Source organism: Neovison vison, chromosome 8 (assembly GCF_020171115.1).
Source record: "Neovison vison isolate M4711 chromosome 8, ASM_NN_V1, whole genome shotgun sequence".
NCBI lineage: Eukaryota > Metazoa > Chordata > Mammalia > Carnivora > Mustelidae > Neogale > Neogale vison.
This window is the reverse complement of record NC_058098.1, coordinates 19256408-19272564: the sequence shown is the minus strand read 5'-3', so window position 1 is coordinate 19272564 and position 16157 is coordinate 19256408.

The following is a 16157-nucleotide window of genomic DNA, read 5'->3' as shown; positions in this document are numbered from 1 at the left end:
ATTAGATGTGACCCCATTTTAGCTTTGGTCATCCTCCCCTCTGAGGGTCAAGACAAAGTGGTTCCAACCTCCATCTAACATTTGGTGGGAGGTCAGTGCCCCTTCCCATCTCTCAGACACCCTGGGGTTGGGGGTGGGGAATTTTGACTTTTCCAAGCAGCTTGGACACTCAGTTTCTGCTTCCAGTGAATAAGCTTAATTTGCATAGCATCTCACAGGCTACGTGTTTAATCATTTTTTCTCACATGGCAGCACTCCACTTTGGACATTGCCAGTTCCCCAACTCTTTTACTCCCTCCCCAAAATACCATGTGTCCAACAGAAGGCAGCATCCTAACAACGATACAATAACATTATTTACGATAACAACAACAGTAATGGTACATGCCGAGAGTCGTTACATATGAAGTCACTTTCAACAAACTGATGTTTGTCGTGTTTACCTAAATAGCCCCGAGAAATCGCTTAAAATTGAGTATTAGACAATTTGGTCACGTTTCTCAAGAGGAACTTAGCATGCCGCATGCCTGGCATTTTTCCCAGATCTTCTTTCTCTTCTTACATTTGCCTCTCTCCTTTCCCAGCCTCAGAGAAGCTTCCCAAAATCTTATTAGTTTCTCATCAAGAGAATCTTAACTCTTTTTGTCTGTCACAGTCTCTCCTCTCAACATCTTGCCTGGGGGCTGCCCTTCCACATCTAAACCAAGACCAGTCAATCTGTCCTAAATCCCCCCTGTGCCCCTTCAACAGGAGACCCAGGGACCCGCTGGGTGATGGCAGATGTCTCACTCTCCTCCTTACATAATAGAAGCCAGGCTCTAAGAAAATATATTTTGCAGGGTATGTAATGTGCATTAAAGACTAAGGGAAATGTGGGGTGCCTGGGTGGCTCAGTGAGTCAAAGCCTCTGCCTTCAGCTCAGGTCATGACCCCAGGGTCCTGGGATCGAGCCCCACATTGGGCTCTCTGCTCAGCGGGGAGCCTGCTTCTCCCTCTCTCTATCTCTGCCTGCCTCTCTGCCTACTTGTGATCTCTGTCAGTCAAATAAATAAATAAAATCATTAAAAAAAAAAAAGACTTTAAAAAAAAAAAAAAAAAACAAGGACGGGGCCTTGTTTCTGGATCTCTGCTGTCCATGAGAAAACAAGCACGTGGCTTCCGCCAAATCGAGAGAAGGGGTGGGAGAGAATGAGAAGAGTCCAACAGGGGTTGACTGCCCCCTGTGTGTCCCAGGCACTGTGCTATGCTCTGTATGATCACTCTGTCTTCAAGAAAACCGTGTGAGGTTGGTGCTATCATCCAAAAAGTTCAGGTGGATAAACCAAGGGGTTAAGCAAATGTGGGCCCAAAGTCCCACATTCCACTAACAATCTTTACCCTTTCTACTTTATCATGCTACCTCATCTAGGTACATAGGTACATAGGAGAGAAGAGGCTGCTTAAAGTTTAAGCACAGGCCTTGGTCTGCTGAGGCTATCACCATGACCCTTGGGCTGCAAGCACCAAGGTCTCTTGTTCTATGTGGGACTCAGATCTCCACTCACTCACACCAACACAGGAGTGAGTCGATCAACCCTTCAGTGGGACCTAATAGCAATAATTTGCAGCATCTTTTATTTTTCTAATTTCCCTTTAAAAAAAATCAATATGTGGTTAGCGATGCCATTAATAGAATGAAAACAGATTTCTCCCTCTTATGAGAATTGATATTTGTAGCATTTATCACACACACCAAAAATAGAAAAGAGACCACGGAGTCTATGAAACCCCACATACTTGAGTTTAAATGTCTGCAACCTGAAGAGAGGGTGATGTGGTAACGAGCGCTAACACGGGTCAGAAAGTTCCAAGTTCAAGTCCTACTGCACTTCTTCCCATTGCACAGGACCGTTTTGAAGAGTAAATGAATTAGGGCATTAAAAGCAGAACGTCTGCTCCTGGGAGGTACAAAATGCTTTACCGGGGTATGTCAGCTGTAGGTCAGCTGATTCCCATCCGTGACACTTCACTCCTTGGGCACCCGGGTTGTCTGTCCCCTTCCCTGCATTCCTGCACTGCAACTGCCCCGAGTGATGACCCTGTGGCCAGCGGCCAGCCCCAGGCCTCAATGCTGCTTCCTCCTAATTTACTGCATGACTTCAGGGAATCAGTGCTTTCTACTTTAATACTTTTCCCTCTCATATTCTTTATTTCACTGCCAGGTACAGCCCAGAAATGATTTCACAAATCCCCAAACATAACTTCTGATCTTCCTAAAACAACCCCTGACTCCAGATGAGAGACTATAATTCCAATCATGAGCAAAGAAGCACCTTTTGTGGCTGGTTTTTGCAGTCTGGTCCTAGGAAGAGGCATGGCTTCTGATGAGACTTCAGGAATATTGAGCCCACTACAAAGGTCAGGTGATTTCCAAGCGCAGGGCCCTTGCTGGTTATGGAACAGCCTGTCAGCCACACCTGGAGAAGGCCACATGATGTTAGAGCTGGATCAAGCAGCAGGATCATTCCTGAATGGAATTGAGGGAGGGGTGGGGTGGGGCAGGGGGAGTGTTGGGCTAGAAGAGCCAATGGGTTCAAAGTCACAAACCTTGAGGACCGTGAACCATACTGGGGAAGAGAAGGAAGGAGGATACAATGCCCGGCTCCAGAGGAGAAAGACAGGATGAGACGACTTTTATATTTTCTTTGCTACTCTGGTTAGAGTGAAACTGACACTCTTGGGAATTTCTCTTCTCATACCCTGCAAATGCAGACCAAGAGCCCCAGGAAATCTGGGTGTCCAGGGGAGGACTCAGTTTCTGCTCTTCCACAGAAGACTGGACCTCCTTTCCTGGTCTGTTCCTCCGCAAGGAAGGAGCTCCTGAGTTAACATCTAGACTCCCTCCTGAAATGAAGTCATGAAACACCTGCCTTCTTCCTACTCAGAATCTACTGTTTCTTATGCGTGGGGGAGGAAAGCAGGATGATATCTCCAGCTTTTCTCCTCTTGTATCCTCTCTTCCCCCACCTCTTCCCTGTCCACACCATCCTCCCTGCCAGACTGCAGCCTGCCTGAAAGGCTCTGGGCACTGGCACTTGCCTAATTACCAGTGCTGAGTTAGAGACTGCTGCAGCTGGGAGGCTCCTGCTGTGGACCTAAAGGGTGATGGGATTGCCAGGAAGGAGAAGCTTCAGTGAAAGAAGGAAATTCTGCATGGGGTCTCGGGGACTTTCAGAATTTTCTGGTCTAGAAGTCCCTGTACCAGGCCTTGGCATGTGATCAGTTGACTGAGAGCATAGATGTCCCAAGGTTTCCAGAAATCACAAGGAAATGTCCAAGAAATGGCTCCAGAGAAGCCCTGTGGGTTGTCAGGGGTTACTTCCCTGGCAATGGGACATGGTTCATGCTAAGAGTCAAGCCTAGAAATTGGCCAGGGCTGACAAGAATGGGGAGAGGGAACATTCCTCACCTTCCAGGCAACTCATAATCCTGAGGAAATGGGCACAGCAAGGGAGGACACCTCCCTCCAGGGTTTCTTAAAGGCTCTCAGATTCGCTTTACTGATCACATTGGGCTACTGCCACCTTGTCCCAGACTACTTGGGTAGAAAGAAAGGAAGTCATATGCAGAGTAAGTAAGATATAATTCCAGACCCACTCTGAGACCTCAAGCAATACTTCTTCTCTCTGAGCCTCAGAGGATTTTGTTTATCTTCTTTCATTTTTAATCCACAAAATGGGGCCGTGGTAGTGACCTTTGTATCTCCTAATAAAATGTTTTCTTCTGGCAAAAATTAGGTGCTTGGTAATTAATAATTCAGTTATTTATTCAACACTCACTTATTAAGTGCCTTGTATGTACCAGACATTGCTTAGCGCTTGGGAACAAAACAGAAAGATCCCTATCTTTGTGGAACTTATATTCTAGTATGCATATGGGCCGGGGGAAGGGAAGGCAGACAACATTCAGTAAGAAATAATAATTAGATTATCCAATTTGTCAGAAAATGGTGAGTTCTACAATCTATGAAAAGAAGAAAAAGCAGAGCAGGGTAAGAAAAAGGATGACAGAAGTGACCATGAACAAGTCTTTCTACTTTTCTAAGCCTTTGGCTTCATCTGTAAATCAGATACCTACCTCACAGGGCAATTGTGCAGAATAAATGAATACAAATCATCTAGAATTGTACCTAGATCTTGATAGATGCTCAAGAGTAATAGTTGATGTCCTCATGATGTTGTAGGTTTGGTGGATTGGGTCAGACCATCTTGAGAAGGGGCCATCTGAGCAACAACTAGAAGGAGATAAGGGAGTATGCCATGGAAGCTGGGGGGAGGGAGGAGTGCCCTGAGCTTGGAGACCATGCATCACTAAGGCCCTAAGGCAGGTACAGAAGTACAAATGGGCTGTACCATTTACAGTTCTCCTACTGACCCCGTCAGAGAGATTGGACAAAGCCCGGTCACCCTCTCGAAGAAGTTAAGGAAGGAGAAGCATTTGGAGGAGGATGAACCTGGGGGGATAGTGTCAGGGAACTTGGCTGTTTCTGCAGCAAAAATCAAAAGAGAGAGAAAGAGAGGGAGAGAGAAGCAGCCAATTTCCCTTAGCTGTTATGAGATGAACACTTGAACTTGTTGCCAGGCTGGGGGGGATGAAGACTGCCTTCATGTCCGTGGACCAAAGTCTTTGCTTGGATGCATGTGAGTGCTTTTTGGGGACCCTCTCTATGTCTGAGGGTCAGGTGAGCACACGAAGATGTGTGTGTCCTTTGTCCGTGTGCATCTTTGTGCAACTGTGTCTATCTGCTTTTTATGTACTACAAATGTTTGTCCCTGTTTGTTCACAGGAATGCCTCTGGGTCTCTGGCCTGTGTGTGTGTGTGTGTGTGTGTGTGTGTGTGTGTTGGGGTGTATATAAGTTGGAAGAGGTGTGTGCATGTGTGTAGTGATTTGTGGCAGGAAAATTCTCCTCGCTGAAAAGATGTGGGTGCAAAGGAAGAGGGAAAGACAGAACCACCATGCTTTATTTCATATCCATATGTGACCCTCCACAGTGAGGGTCTTCACCTTTGGGAGTGTCAAGCTCTATCCCACCACCCTCTGAGAAATGCAGTACTTGCCGAATACCTAAATATACGCCAGTGTCAAACTTGCCAGAAGTCACATTAGATGTCATTAGATGCTACATTAGATGTCATTTATGGGCCATTGAGGGTAATGAGTTGACTCCTTCATCCATTCACCTAGTTTTGTCTGTAGGGACCTCCACCCTGTGCTAGGTGCTGGGAATGCAAAGACAAGGGGCCACTGAAGGTTCTAGGTTTTGGAGACAGGTGCAAGTTTTCAGCCAGTCCCCTTTACAGGTTGTGGAACCTTGGGTGAACCATTTTTTTTTTTCTAAGAGTTTTTGCTTTATACGCAAATCAGATACAATAATACCTACATCAGAGGGCTGTTGTGAGAAATAATAAATGCAAGCATTTGCAGTGGTAGTGAGACCCCAATAGATGCTCAGGAGTAATAGTCAATGCTCCCATCATCATCATCACTATCATCATCATCATCTCTGTTATCGCTGACTGTAGCTTCTTCCCCCACTTGGCACACACAGTAAGAGAAGCTATTATTGAACCACCAGTTTCTTGACTCTGGGACTTTTTAAGATCTGGATCTTAACTCTGCTCAGGTCATTTAGATCATTGTTCATAAAACCCTCAGAAGGGTTTCCCTCCCCTCCCCAACCGCCAACCTGCTTTATCTTCCTTCCTGTGCATATCATTACCTAAAATTTTACCATCATGGGTTTTTTTTTTCCCCCCTTACTTTTTTATTGTTCATCTGCCTGTCTCCTCCAGTCAATGTTAACTCCCAGGAGAATAATGACCTGATTTTGCTCATTTGCTCTGGAATCAGGTACAAAGTTTATGCCTAGGACATAAACTGTGCCTAGGACAGTGCCTGGCACCCAGGAAGGGCGCAGTGAACAGGTCTTGAATGAATAAGTGAATGAATAAATGAATGAAATTAATTCATTAGTGTGAAAAGCTTCTCAGAGCAGACAATATTTGATCTGGGGGTGCTGAGAGTTTTCCAGCTAACGAGATACTAGGTAGAGGAAAGAGCGCGTCCTTGTGACTGTGTCACAGGAAAAAAAAAACCAGGGTGGTCAACCTTGCTCCCTATCACCTTGGTGATGCCTCCGAAACACCACACTTGGCCTGGGAGTATACAGAAAAGAAGAAACACCCCAAATTTATGACTCTGTGTAATCCTCTTCAGTCTTCCAGAAGCTTTGGACCAGCCCTCATTTGCATATAAATGGTCATAATTTTTTAATCATAGATAAATGCCATTCTGTTTGCTTGTCCTTGTGCCTCCCTTGATGGTGAAATAAGAGTGACTTATGGTTCACATGTAACAGCAATTAAAACATACACACACAACACTTCCTTGCTTCGTGTATCTCCCCCTGTCTCAAGTTCTCTTTCCATCACTCCTCCTCCCACCGTGAGTGTTGAGTGGCAAGGAGGATGCTCTCTTGGTTGACAGGTCATGCGCATAAATAAAGACTCTGGATTTAAATGGTTTGTTTTCAGTTCCTTAGTACTTTCTGTGCAGTTTTGGACAAGTCCCTTCACCTCTCTGTACCAGTTTGGTCATTTGTTATATGGGCAGAATATAAAATCACATAGGTGTGTGCAAGGATTAAAAGAAGTGATGTTCCCTGGAAAAATCCTTATTTGGAAAACAAACAGGCTGCAGCTCAGGAGAAGATCTGGTCCCTGAATCTCACCAACACTTGACTCCAACAAGAACTGGAAGAGCCCTAGAGAAATCAGCCATCAGTGGACAGAGATCTCTTTGATGTTTGTTTTAAGGACAATGGTATTGGTTTCTGTGCCAGCCCTTTACTCTTGTTCTGAGATCATCTTTGCGGGGTGGGGGTGGGGGGGTTAGAGTGTGGGTGGAGGTGAAATGGACACTTACTGGGTCCCTCCTGCAGATTTTGTTTCTGTTTTTGTTTTTGTTTTTGTTTTGCTTTATCTCCTCTCTTTCCCACACTACCCCATGAGGCAAGGGTTACCATTCTAATTTACAGATGAGGAATCTGAGGTTTAACAAGGTTAAGTAATTTGCTTACAACAGATGAAGAAGAACCTAGATTTGAAGTAATGCTGCCAGGATTATGTTCTTGTATAGCCTGCTTCCTGCTTTTCATGGAGATAGAAGTTGTGGGATTATTCATTAGAATAATGGTTTATGGACATGGTTCTGCCAGAACTTACCTCCTAAGAATCTAGAAGCATTTGTCTGACTACATACCAGCCTTCTGCTGAGGTGAGGCCCACCGGCACCAAGAAGTCAACATGTCTAAAATGAAGCCCTACTTGCCCATCTCATCCACCCTCCTATATAGACCCACTCTTTTTTACATTTCTTATAAATTATCTGTCACCCTGAGTTGCCCTAGAACCCTCCCTTTACTCACGTCCCAACATTCCGGTCCTCAGCAACTCTTGTCCACTCTCCTCTTGAAGGTATGTCAAATTTGTTCCTGTTTCAGGTCCACCATCAATCCCATTACCTCTCACCTGAGGCAGATAGCTATAGCTACCTCCCTGGTGTACTACCAGGGGTATTTGCCCCTTCAGTCCATTGTTTTTGCTTTGCCAGGGTTACATTTGTCAGGATTTACATTTGTCAATGTAAACTTTGTCAAGGTTACATTTGTCAGGGTTACATTTGTCATAAAAACAAATGTAATCATGCCCTTCCCCTGCTCAAGAACCTTCAGTGTCTCCCCACTGCCCACATGTTAAGGATCAAACACCTGACCAAGGCATCTACAATATAACTCAACATTATACTTTGATTCTCCTCTGACTTCCCATCTACTACCACAGAAATGTCTAATGATTTCTCTAAAACGAAATGCCTTTCCCATTTAAGAATATTCCTTCTCCAATAACTTGCCTTTTGGCCCCCAGTTCACCTCCACGCTTTCATAAAATGGTGTGTCTATATCACCCAAACTCCCCAGAAAAATCCAGCCCCTGACCCAGCATTTCACACTACCGGCCTTGCTCTTCCACCGTGGGAACTCTTACACACACCTTTCTCCCTCCATAGAACGTGAGCCCGGAGCTTCTTAAAGGCAAACCTCTTTTCTTATTCTTCTTTGTCTCTTTAGCACCTAATCTGAGAATATTCAGACAGTGAGAATCATAAAGCAGACATCACTTTGCATGTTCGCATTAAACATATCATAAACATATTACCACCAAGCTACTCCAGCTTCCTAATTATCTTTTTAATTGCTGTGTATTTCCTCCTGTTGATGTGCCATAATTACTTAAACATTCAATTCAAGTCATTAAATGTAACAAACATTTGCCAAGTACCCAACATGTGTCAGGTACCGCTCTAGAAGCTGGAGACCCCAAGAGGAGGGGAGTATGGCTTGTCACCCCCAAGATGTCACATTCTAACACAGACAACATCAGGTGACAGGTGTTCTAAGAGAGGCAGAGAGGCGTGTCACTGGTGGGTTGGGAGCACTGGATAAAGGAAGACTTTGGGGGAAAAGAAGCTGGGGAAAGTAAAGAAGTAGGTGATATTTTGTCTGAGTTTTAAGAGTTGAATAGGAACCTAAAAAATAAATAAATAAATGCTAGGGAAAAGACAGACACATGTTCTGAGAGAGAAAAAGAGAGAGAGAGAGAGAGAGAGCATGGGGAGGAGACAAATTAGTCCTCACAGCTTGTAAAGGGCAGAGCTAGGATTTTGACACCAACGGTCTGATTCTAGGACCCCCTTGTCATCTTTTTCTACTGGTGAACTCCTACTCATCTTGACAATGCTTGGCTTTTGGTCAGCTCTGTACTCTGTTAGTCTCAACTCTCTTTTTATGAAACCTGCATCCATTTCATGGAGCTGGGATATGCTAGCAGATTTTCACCAACCCAATTTTCCTTAAATCTGACAACTGGGGCTTCACCAAGTGTGATTTCCTTTTTAAGTTTTACAAAATGAGTTCACTGGGACAATTCATCTCATCTTTTGTTTCTGTTTCCTGTAAGTATTGCAATGTTATTAAAGAAACAACTCTAGAGCAAATTCCTGGTAAATATTTGGTCCTCAAAAGACATCAAGTGAATAAACCAAAGACTCAGTGACTGAGTTGGCTGTGTGAAAAGGAGAGAAGAATTAGTAGAAAGTGAAATATGGGGCACATTGCACAATTACCTTTGCAAAGGTTAGAACAAATGAAAATTGTCCGAATGATTATCTTAATATCCTGCCTATAGCATTGCTGCTTATGGAATCAGCAGAACAAAGTTTATCGAGAGCTGTGAAATGAACCCCGCTCTTTGACTCACCCCATCAACTAAAAAACTCATTCAAAGAGAAGAAAACAACAGATATTGTATGCACCATTTTCTATATTAGTAGAAATCTGGAAACAATAAAAAAATGTCCAACAATAGGGAGTGGTTAAATAAATTACAATATGTGAACTGGAAGGAGTATTATGAAGTCATTAAAATGGTAATTAGAAAGATTATGTAGCCACATGGAAAAACGTTTACTATATAATATTAAGTGGGGGGAAAAAAAGCAGAATACAAAATTGAATCGAGACCATCACTGCAATTATGCAAAATTGTGTGCACATGAATCAAGACACCAGGGGAAGAGGCATGCATGTGACCAGCTGTTTTAACTGGCGTATTTTTCTTCTACAAATGTCCTTCAATTTGGATGGGATGTGGATTTGTGAGCCCAGCCTACGCTCTCCAGCCTCTAGGGGGAGCTCGAGCCTTCCCCTACCCGGCCTCCTCTATCCACCCTGGGAAGATAGAGAAGGTCTGCAGCTAAAGCCCGAGGCGCAATGAGGTGTGAAGGGTAGGGCTTCTGGTGCAGGATTTAATAGGATTATGAATAGAACTGAATTGGAGCAAACTTTCCCCGGGATTTTTTCTCTTGGTTTTTTTTTTCTTTTTTTTTTTTTTTTTTCCTGTCCACAGTTCTTGGTTCCTCTTGTGGAATCATTTGTTCTCCTGGATTTTTTTCTCTTTTGGGCGCGTATATCTTTCCTGGCTTCTCTACTTTGGTCACAGCATTAAGAGAGGTCTAGAATGTCTGTCACCTGGGAAGCAAGTGCCATCCATAGCCCCAAAATTAAATAAATAAATAAATAAATAAATAAATAAATAAAGTTTAATAACCCTACAGATATATGTGCACAAGCAAGAAAGATGTACCTTTGTGGTCCCATGATTTCTAATTAAAGGGGAAAAGTTTCCATCAATAGAAACCAATAAAATAATTTAGGGTACATCTTTATATTAAATACTAGGAGGCTATTTCAAAACGAAACAAGGGGCACCTGGGTGGCTCAGTGGGCTAAAGCCTCTGCCTTCAGCTCAGGTCATGATCTCAGGGTCCTGGGATCCAGCCCAGAATCAGGCTCTCTGCTCAGCGGGGAGCCTGCTTTCGCCCTTCTCTCTCTCTGCCTGCTTCTCTACCTACTTGATATCTCTCTCTCTCTCTCTGTCAACTAAATAAATTAAATCTTTAAAAAAAAAAAGAAAAAACGAAACAATTCCGTGGGTTGATAAAATGTTCCAAAATATAATATTTAATGGGAGGGGGAGCAAGACAGAAGATAGTGTATGCAGGTATATATTATCTTATTGATCATAAGAAATATCTGTCTGTATATGCTGGAATGAGTAAGTATTATATATGTAAGAAGCTGATTATAATAGTTACCTAGGGGGACTAGGCATTGAAGGAAGGACAGAAACTTTTACATTTTACTCCATATTTTATATTTTTTATTTGCCATCTGCACATATTAGTTTTTTTTATCTATCTTTTTAAAGTGGGATTAGGGCAAGATCTAAGAATAAGGAGGCTGGGATAGAAGATTTCGAATTAACAGAGTCTATGACTCTGCTGTGCATCTATACCAAGGAGGTCTACATCTCCCAAATATATTCTAGCCCAGCTCACTGCAGTAAGGAGCCAGGCAGAGATTTGAGTCCAAACTAGAACACACAAACATACCACCACTACTATTACACTTATTACTACCACCACGGATGCTATTATTAATAATGATAATCATAACTGCAGTAGTAGTAAGAAAATATAAAGACAACTCAAAATGTAGTAATAATGCAACAATAAGTAGATGTAAAGCAAAAGAACCAAAATAAAAGTACAGATTTAAAGTTCAATATTTAAAGAAACCAGCACATGATACTTAACTTTTTTAAAAGTTAGGGTGGGAGAAATTTCACAAACAATTCCATTTTAACCAAGTCACATTTCAACCAAGACAAAGGAGACGGAAAGTCTATTTAAAATAGGACAGGGTTAGTCCCCACTTGTGGTTTCAAATTGGCTTCCTAATAAACTGTGACTAAATTAGCTGGCTTTGAGCTTCAAAATCTGCTTTTCTCAAACGTCCCTTTCTCCTTAGATTGTGAGCCCCAATTTGCTTCCACTCTCCAGGGGATTTCAAAGTCTATCGATTTTGCAGTTTTAAATTATTGCTTCTGTATGGGGAGGATGGGGATAGAGGACAAGCTGTGGAAGCCAGAGGGAGAGGGGCAAGTGCAGATTCACTTATAGTCAAGGCCAGAGACCTGATGTGGCCTCGTCCTAAAGCGGTGCCTTGCCTAATCTCTTTTCCATGTGTAGTTTCATGGAACAACTGTGGCTTCTCAGGTTTTCTAAGGGAGTAGGCACTCCATTGAGGATCCAAATCCTATTCATTCCTCCGGTAGAACTCAATTATTTGAAGAGAATGGGAATGTGAAAAGCTTCTGGTATACCAACCAGGGATGCTTTGTGAAGGCAATCAGAGCAAAAAGAATCACATCTTCCTCTCAGTTCCTTTTCCGGCCACTGGGACCCTGCAGTTAGTCCTCAATGCCACCCCAATCTTCACCTCCAGAACGTGATATGGAACCAAAGCTAATCTAGGTTTTCATTCTCTCATTGCCTACAGATAGATCCCTTTCCTCCAACCTTGGGACAGAGTCTGGAGGGATGGAATTCAGATTAGATTAGTTGGCTCTCATATCCCGGTGTGTAAATCCATATACCATCATTACACGTTGGTTGCCACAGATTCATTGACAAATGATTCAGTGTAGAGTGACTGAGGCTTGATCTCCCTCACCCTGGGCATGGCATCTGGATCAAATTCAACCAAAAGAAGAAGAAGAAGAAGAGGAGGAGGATGGGGAGGAGGAAGGGGTGGGGGAGGGGGAACAGAAGGAGAAGGGGGAGGGAGATGAAGAGGGGGAGGAGGAGGTAGAGAGGGGGAAGGAGGGGGAGCAGGGAGAAGTAGGAGGTGGAGGAGGTTCGTTCTAGCCAATACACAAGAAGTCTCCATCTTTCAACCTCTCATTTGGAATTCAGAGCATTGCTCCACATACAAACACCATTAGAAAGGGATGGTCAGAACCACCACAGTGTAGTCCAGAAAAGCACTGTGAGTTACCCTATTATGTAAATACCTAACTACATGTAAACTGCTAGCCTGAAACTGAATAACCAGCTTCCATGGTCTAATAATAATACTCAGCATGATCTGGAAGAAAATCTTGAATTTCAGTGTTCTTTTCTGCAAAAATGGGGTTGGTAGCATTGACTGTCTGAGATCACAGAGGAAATTAAGTAAGCTGGTGGGTATGAAGTGCCTGGAGCAGTGGCAGGTGGAGGCAGCGAGGGTGTTTTCCCTCACTGCCACATCTTCCAAGAAACCCTAAGGTACTGGAACTTCAGAACTAATCCTAACCCCAGCTATTTGAGAGCTTCTTAAATCACCAATAAAAAGTCAGTGTTAGGGGGCGCATGGGTGGCACAGTCGATGAAACATCTGACTCTTGGTTTGGCTCTGGTGTGATCCCAGGGTTGTGAAATTGAGTCCTGCATCGAGTTCTCAGCATGGAGTCTGCTTAGGATTCTCTCCCTCCCTCTGCTCCCCTGCTCTCACTCTTGCTCTCTCTCGCTCTCTAAAATAAATCAGTAAATCTTTTTTTGAAAAGTCAGCCTTAAAACCATTTTTTGGTGTGTGTTTTAACTAATTTGCTGTAAGGAATATCTTACAGGTCCCCGGTGCCAAGGGACTTGTCACTGATGTCACCCAGATGAGAGTTTGAAAACTCCATTTATAAAGTGAATAACTCCCCATCAACTTGTTTAGAAAGGAACCCCATTTGGGGCGCCTGGGTGGCTCAGTGGGTTAAGCCGCTGCCTTCGGCTCAGGTCATGATCTCAAGGTCCTGGGATCGAGTCCCGCATTGGGCTCTCTGCTCAGCAGGGAGCCTGCTTCCCTCTCTCTCTCTCTGCCTGCCTCTCTGTCTACTTGTGATCTCTGTCTGTCAAATAAACAAATAAAAATCTTTAAAAAAAAAAAAAGAAAAAGAAAGGAACCCCATTTGCTTTCAAATAAATATATGGTGAGTAAATTATATTTCCATTTTTCTGTGTGTGTGTTTGTGTGTGTGCATGTGTGTGTATGTATGTGTGTGTATAGCGTGTAGCCAAAAGACATTATGCTGACTTGTTACCTATTGTCACGTATTGTACGGGTTGGATAGAACCTCTTAGAGTACTTACTCCAGGTGCTACTAGCTCTACGATCTTGGACAGCTTATTTGAGACCTCTAAACCTCAGTTTACATGTCTGAGGAAGAAGGGTACTGATATTTTCTGTAAGTTTGTGCTGAAAGATGAAATTATAGGCTGTATATCTGTGCCTGGCTCAGATAGTTGGTGGTTGTTGTTATTATTATTGTTGTTGTTATTTTTGGGTTTAAAAAATCCACTTTATGAAGCTTTGCTTTGTATATTTTCAACATCACAAAGGCTGCAACTCTTTCATCATTCCCTTTTGCCATCTTTACCAAAATTATTAGAATAATAAAATTATGAACATTTCAGGGGGACCTTCAAAACCAATGCAACAGCCAGCACAGAGCAGTGAATGTAGTAGACATAATGAACATTTGCTGACAGGTTGAATAATTGATTACATCCAATCCCCTGGTCAGTGTTTTGAATGCTCTCTAGAACTTGGCAAGTGGTCATCAGAACCATCTTTGGACACCTCTAGTCTCCAGAAACTTCAAACTACCTTCATTGCAGATAGTAGTTTAGCTGATAGGTGACTGGTGAAACTACTTTCTAGCCTCACACCCGTGGCAGGCTTTGTGCATGGATCAGGTCACAGAGACGGGCCCACAATCCTTAACTCGAGCTGGATAGCCAACAAGTCAGAATTCTCTTCCAAATTCCAAATGTTAGAAAAGTCTGTTTTCCACCGAGCCATCAAGCCCCCTTCTTCTCTTTGCTTCATTTTTGTGGCCCCAAGAGCCAGACAAAAAAAGTCTGATTGTTTTCCTGCATGAGGTTGGTTCAGAGATCTGCAGGCAACTCTCAGATTTTCAAATCCACCCTTGATAGGAAACACTCCTTTGCAACCACCACACACAGATTCCAGAGACATGAGTAAGAAATAGGGGAGTTCCTCATGATTTGTTCATGAAGAGGGAAGAGCAGGGGCCTCTTGTTCTCTGAGCTATTATTAAAATAAATGTCATTGGCTAAAAGGCAAGAAAAGTTGGGGGACCACCCAGGCGAATGACACTTTCCCAGCCCCACCATATCAGCACTAATTGGATATTCTAACACTTTCTGTAGCATTTCATAAAAATGTTTCAAGACCAAGTGATAGAGTGTCCAAACAAGCGTATCACAGATGTTCACTCTGGTGGTTCTGGGGAAATACCTCCAACAAAATAGCAACTTTTTTTTTTTTTCCCTCCAGTCCCAGATTGGTCTCTCTCTCTGGGAACACAGGCAGGTTTTGCTAGATGTCAGAATCTTGAAACCACCACTTGAAATAGCCGTGGTTCAGGGTTTAAGGGTCAAATCCAGAGAGGTTCATTTGAATTTGTTTTGGATTGAACATCTCCCCTGAGACGTATAAAATTTCAGGGTCATTTTTTGTGGCTTTGCTTCAGGTTAAGTCAGGATTTGTTACAAAAGAGGACACAAAATTGTGAGCTCAAACTTGTCCAGGAAGTTGGGGCAGAAATTTGTCTCAGGACTTCTGGAAGATGGGTACTATGGCTATCTTGTAAGATCAATAATGCAGAAAGAAGTTACATTTAACTGATTCCTTGAAAACACAAAATGCCTTTTTATGAAATGAATCAAGAAAAAAAATTATAAGTCCTTATATGTTTGGTCTACACCAACTTGTCTGTTCTTTGGAAGCCTCAGCCTTCTTGCCTACCAAAGAGAAATAATCCACTGCAATCACTATACCTTCAGCCTCCTCTGAGCTCTTTAAGGAGAGAGGCCACCAATGGTTAGAAACACTTTCTCTAGCTACTCCAAGCACTTCCTGATGAAGTAGCAGATGAACACAAACTGGTGGCTTCAAGCGATGTAAATGTATTAGCTTACAGTTCTGGAGGTCACAAGGCTGAAATGGGTCTCCTAGGGCCAAAGTCAATATGTTGGCAGAGCTGCATTCTTTCTGGAAGCTTGAGCAGAGAATCCATTTCCTAGCTTTTCCCAGCTTCTAGAGGTCCCCTGCATTCCTTGGTTTGTGATCCCTTCCTTCATCTTTTGTGCCAACAACATAGCAGCTCCCAATCTTTCCGTGCCACCTCCTCCTTCCACTTACAAGGACCCTCATGAGATTGCTTTGGACTCAACCCCAATAAGCCCAGGGAATTTTCCATCGAAAGATCCATCGTCACATTTACCAAGTCTCCCTTGCCATGTCAAGTGACATATATTCACAGCCTTACAGGGTGAAGACATCAAGGAGAGGCCGTTTTTCTTTCTACCACAGATGCTAAGCCAAGATTAAGAGCTGGAGCTAAGCCTAGGAAATCAAGGAGAGCAGGGAGGGAGAGGGCCCTCACTATCAATGGAGAGCTTGCTTTTTTTCAAACCTGCTGTTTTGTCATCATGGACTCCAAGGGAAATGAGGGAGAAGCATGCCATTCTTGAGACACGGAGACTAGGAGTTTGCATGGCCCTTCCAAGACACACAGATATCCCAAAGGAATCAAAATCCAAGCTCCTTCTCCAGCACCAAGCTGCTGGGTTTACCACGAGTATCAAATGGCAGATGTGTTT